The sequence below is a fragment of the Sinocyclocheilus anshuiensis genome, unplaced genomic scaffold (assembly GCF_001515605.1).
Source record: "Sinocyclocheilus anshuiensis isolate Anshui unplaced genomic scaffold, SAMN03320099.WGS_v1.1 scaffold245, whole genome shotgun sequence".
Taxonomy (NCBI): Eukaryota; Metazoa; Chordata; class Actinopteri; order Cypriniformes; family Cyprinidae; genus Sinocyclocheilus; species Sinocyclocheilus anshuiensis.
In genome coordinates, this window is record NW_015536478.1 from 439,242 (window position 1) to 445,241 (window position 6,000).

A 6,000-nucleotide genomic window follows, 5' to 3' on the forward strand; every position below is an offset into this window, starting at 1 on the left:
ACCTACAACAAAATTATTAAAACTTTAATTAAAATTAAAATATAAAAATAAAAACTAAATTAAAATATTAATGAAATCTATAATGGTATAAAATAAAATACCACTGAAGACAAACAGGGAATCATAGACTGTAAAAATCCAACAAATGTAGAAAAGCTAGAAATATAACTTCTTTTATGAATTATTTTTACTTCGGAGGATGTCTTGGAAGCTTGGTTATTATCGTTAATTAAAACTAACAATAAAACCATAAACATTTTTTTACTTGAATTGTTACTTGAAACAAAATAAATGTTAACTGAAATAAAAAGCTTAAAGTTATTTTATTTCAGCTAGCTGCCAACTGATATTAGTAAAACTAAAAAAAATTAAATAAAATAGAAATTAAAACAAATCTATATACGTACGTAGACTTAAAAAAAAAAAAAAAAAAGTGACAAAAACAACAAAATTGCTAAAAGTGAAAACCAACAAATTAACAAAAATATATTTAAAAACACTGATTCAAAGGGAACTGCTGCTCACTAACAATATCATGACATTTTCATGAACAGTATCTTATATTACAGTGAAATATCGAGTAATGGCGCATGTGTATCAGTAAAACACTCAGATGTTTAATTAAACCCTCAAATAGTGTCAGCAGTTTGCTTTCAGCTCTGCATTATCTCCTGACTGCATGAACACGTGCTTTCATTCCTGCGTCGTGTACAACGCCTCGCAAAAAAAATGCATTCCTGGAGGTCAAACACTAGAGTGCTAGCAATGTCAGGGTCACGGGTTCGATTCCCAGCAAATGCATGAACTAGACTAGAATACCTTTAATGCAATGTAAGTCGCTTTGGATGAAAGTGTCTGTCAAATGAATTAATGTAAGTACATCGATTGTACAGATGGTTTCAGACTGAAGTACCAGTAGTGAACTGTGAAAATATAATGAAGGTGGACTGACTATACAACATCTGCAGCTAGATACAAAGATATCAAGACTAATAAATAGTTACTAGGATAAAAAGAACGCAAATTTCCGCTAAAATTAGTTCATTTACACACTTTCATCCAAACTTACAAACTGATAAAAAAGGGGTTTTTAGCAGCTTTTATGGAGTTTGAAATGTTCAGTAAATACAATTCTGGAAGAAACGAATGCAAGGCAGTAGAAATGGCTAGACAAGTCATTTGAGCTGCTGGTTTAGCGCCACAGGACTAAAAATACAAGTGATCCATTTTCTGGTGATCGGCTGAAGTTTGTGAAGGAGCAGGAAACTTCCAGACGCAAATCCAGATCACACGAGCGTCTTCTACAGCTTCAGGAACGCCATCTAGTGCTGAAGACACTCCAAAAACAGTGCTCAGAGGAGTATATGACTGCAAATTCTGCAGCATGTCGTATACAAATCAACACTGTACAATATGCCATGTTCTAAGCACTAGAAACGTGTTAAGTATACATTATTATAGCTTTTATTAATGTTTTGACTCAGTTTTCATTTCAAGTTGATTTTTGCTTTTGTCATTTTATTGTTTTTTTGTTCTTTTTAAAGATATGTAACGCCAAGCCAGCAGAGGGAGCCCTCGCCCGAGTACTGACCGTGCTCCACTCCCTCTGCTTCCTCTACTTCCATTTCCTGTTTGACTCTCATATAAACTGAGACCAGTCCATGTGCTGGTCGCGAAGTATTGCCAGTTCATCTGCCTTACCAAGCGTTATAGTTCCTCTGTTCCTGATTGATTCCTGTGTATGATTCTGCCTGACTTCTTGACTCACGGTATTTGTACTCTGCCCCTTCTGTTCTGACACCTGATTGGACTGATGTTTGTGTTTGGACTCATTGCCTGCCTTTCCACTATTGTCTCTGCCTCTGCCCCTGTGTATGACGAACGATCTGCCTGCTTCTCTGACTTTGACCCTCTGCCTGATTATCGACATCTGTTTAAAGCCTTGACCTTTAATAAACTTCCGCTCATGGATTCTAACCAAACTCCAGCGTCTCTGTTACAAGATATTACTATTTAAGTTGATTTTATTTTTATTTCTGTTTTAGTTTTATTGATTGATTATTAATCTATTATAGTTTTGAATAAGCTTTTATTTTGACATTTCCTGTTTTCATTAGTCATTTTATTTGTTGCTTTTTATTGTTTTTGTTCTTTTATAAATATTAAGATTAATTTAGCATTATTTCATTTTTTCTATTTATTTACTTATTTAATTTATTTATACTATATTTATAGTTTTCATTAATGTTTTGAATTCACTTTTATTTATTATTGAATTTTCATTTCAAGTTTTTTTTAGTCATTTTGTTATGAGCTTTTATCAGTTTTATTCTTTTTAATATTACTATTTCTATACACTATTAATGTTTTGAATTAGCTTTTATTTTTATATTTGTAGTTTTCATTTTAAGATGATTTCTTAGTAATTTTGTTATGAGCTTTTGCCATTTTATTTTATTTTTTTCAATATTAATTAGGACTCATTTATTTTTATTTTTATTTCAGTTTTTATTTCCAGTTAGTAATTTTAGTGCTTCAGGTTAGTTAGATGGCAACATTTCAAATTTCAAGTTTTTCATCTAACACTTATATATTATTTTAGCTTTATTTCAACAAAAATATTTTAACAGTTGTAGTTTATGATAATAACCCTGACAAGAAACAAAGGGAAACTCAAAATCAAGAACAGCACATGAAGATGATCCATTTGTACAGTAGATACTTTTATTATGTGTTTAATTATGACTGGTCACTAAATCTACTGACTTTATACAGTTGGGAAGTGAGAGCCATATCAACTACGGCTAACTCAACAGGGGGTCTGTAAAATCATATAACACTGAAAAAGGAAGACTTTATACTTTAAATATAAGGTTAAAGTTCACTGTCATCCGGCTCCTTTAGTAGCTCTTTCCAGAACTCACAGGAAGATTGAGAAAGAAAAAGAAATCACTGATAAAGGCCAGTTCAGTCTCCATTTGAAGGAGGGAATGCGAGAATAAATAGTACAATAAATCATAATAAATATTTGCAAAATGCAAACTCGTAAAACAACAATCTGTCTTCTGCTCGAAGAAATCATTTCACAACAATTCATCTTGGTTCTGCATTTAAGGTCAACACGAAGCTCATTTTATTCTCAAAATGCAACGTACTTCAGACTGCACCCACTTTTTGAGAAATAGAAAAATGCAAGATACAAAATGCATCAGGAATTAATTGGACGATGCTTGAGAGGTAAAATGTATTTTTGAAGTTGTTTCAGAGATGAAAAACAATGAAGACAAATTTTTGGAATAATGTGCATTGATGAATCATATAAGACCAGAAGCATTAAGAAAGTACATTGAATCAATTCTGATTTCATGTTGACTTTAAAGAACGCAGAAGCTTGTCATTGCAAATGATCCAAAATGTGCTTCCAAACAGAAAAGAGTTTCTCAGAGCCAAAACATGTTTGAATAAATAACAAAATAAATATACAACAAATAATAAATAAATAGCATCACATGAATAAGTCACTGAATAAAATATGCTGAAAAAGATGTGTGCGTGTATATTTTTGCAGCCTGGTTTCAGGAAAGTGCACCTAAACTAGAGACGCGAGTTTAAAAACAACAGAGATCAGAACTGTACATGGTGTCTATATAACACAGAGCTCTATTTATATGCACTAAACACAGCCAAAATAGAAGTGGAATACTGTATATAATAAGAAATATCACATCTCCAAAATGGACTGGCATTATAGGTGCATCAGATATGGATTTTCCAAAGAGATCGGAGAGTAACGGACTGACACCCAGAAACGCAGCCTCTCCTCTGCATCATGCCAAGCTTTTCCACATACAAAGCCTTTATATAATCCGCTATAGAACGTGGAATATACAGTGCATAGTTTACAGCCAAAACTTGCAGCGTACATATTCAAACTGAAACATCCTGACATACAATCATTATAATACAACTTCTTGAAAAAACATGTTTAAAAAAAAAAAAAAAAAAAAAAGAAAGTTTTTTTTTAATTTTTTATACTAAACGGGTGAATCTCACAAAAACTGTCAGTCAAAAAAAAAAAAAAGTTATATTTGCATAAAAAAATATTTTTGTTTTTTATTATTATTATATACGTTTAAACCACCCGATCATCAATAAATAAATTAATTAATTAAAAAAAGAAAAATTCAATTTGCATAATAAAAGTAAATAAAGCATGTATTTTTAAAATCTTTTTAAACATAATTAACACAATCAAGATTATTAAACACAATAAACAATTAAACACATTTAAACCACCAAACTGTCAGTAGCCTAAATAAAACGTATATATATATCTTATATTTCTTTATGATGTGGACATTTCTTTATGAGATTCACCCAAATCATAAGCTTCTGTAAAACCGAATCATTTGTTCTTGCTTTCGTTCATCAAGTTGAGTCTGAATCTTCACTGTAGGAATAAAGTCTCTTGATTTGGAGATTGTTTTAGTCTCCGTCACATTAGTCTCTCATTGTTAACCCAGTTTTTTGGTTATTTTTGCAGCGTGGAAGAATTTCAGGAAAAAGTGCTCATCTCATCTTTGTTCTTCAGGCCTTTTAGTCTTTAAATAGAGACACTGGATCTATTTGTAACACTGAATGCTGACAGCATCACAAGTGTGTGTGTGTGTGTGTGTGTGTGTGTCAGCATCTTACAGTATTTGACATTTAGTCAGCAACTCTGCCCGTGTTTTATTGTGTAATGTCAAATATATTGTTTGCAGTTATTTGCCAATTCACTTCCTTAACTGAACACTCAAATCCACTCTTCAAGACCGTCTGCATGTCATTTCTCATCAGACGTGTTTGTTCAGACAGTGTAGTTTATGCATTACATCTGGTGTATCTACATAATTTACGGTAGTGAAAACGTCATAAGCATCATTATTATTATTTTAAAAGTCACCGTGGAAAGAAAGGATGGAAAAATTAGATTTTATGCATTTTTTAATGCTGTTTAAAGACTAAAAAATTGGACAGAGTGGATTTGAGTCAGATACACCAAAAATAAATAAATAAATAAATAAATAATAATAAAATTAATAATGATTTTTGCTTTCTGACTGAACAAAGCCTATGTTAAAGGTGAAGGGTGTGATTTCTGCATCACGAGGTCACAAAAATAAGCATGTTTTCTCTTAAATACAGTATTAAATATAATAAATATAGTCAAGTTTAAATCAGATATACCAAAAATTTGAATGAATAAAATAAATAAATACACAGCAAAAAAAGATTTTCTTAATCAGTATTTCTGTCTTATTTTCCAGTATAAATATGGAAATATTCTTAAATCAAATGGATCAAATTTGAGCAAATCTAAGTTTATTTAAAAAGCAAAATGACATAAGATATAAGTCTGTTTTCTTAAAAATGTATGAAAAAATAATCATGTTTTCCATCTTAAATTAGGTTTAGCATTTTGCATTTTTTTTGCATTTTGTTCATTTTCCCCTCTCAAGTAATTGTATTTTGATTTAATAATGTTTGCACTGGATACACACTAGTACTGCAAAACAAGACAAAAATACTAAGTAAGAAAATCATTTTTGCAGTGCAATTACCCACTTCACCTTTAACATATGTGACACAAAAGCAGTCTTAAGTCGCTGGGGTATATTTGTAGCAATAGCCAACAATACACTGTATGGGTCAAAATGATTGATTTTTCTTTTATGCCAAAAATCATTAGGATATTAAGTAAAGATCATGTTCCATGAATATATTTTGTGAATTCCTACCATAAATATATCAAAACTTAATTTTTGATTAGTAATATGCATTGCTAAGAACTTCATTTGGACAACTTTAAAGGTGATTTTCTCAATATTTAGATTTGTTTGCACCCTCAGATTCCAGATTTTCAAATAGTTGTATCTCGGCCAAATATTGTCCTATCCTAACAAACCATACATCAATGGAAAGCTTATTTATTCAGCTTTGATGCACAATTTAAAAAAA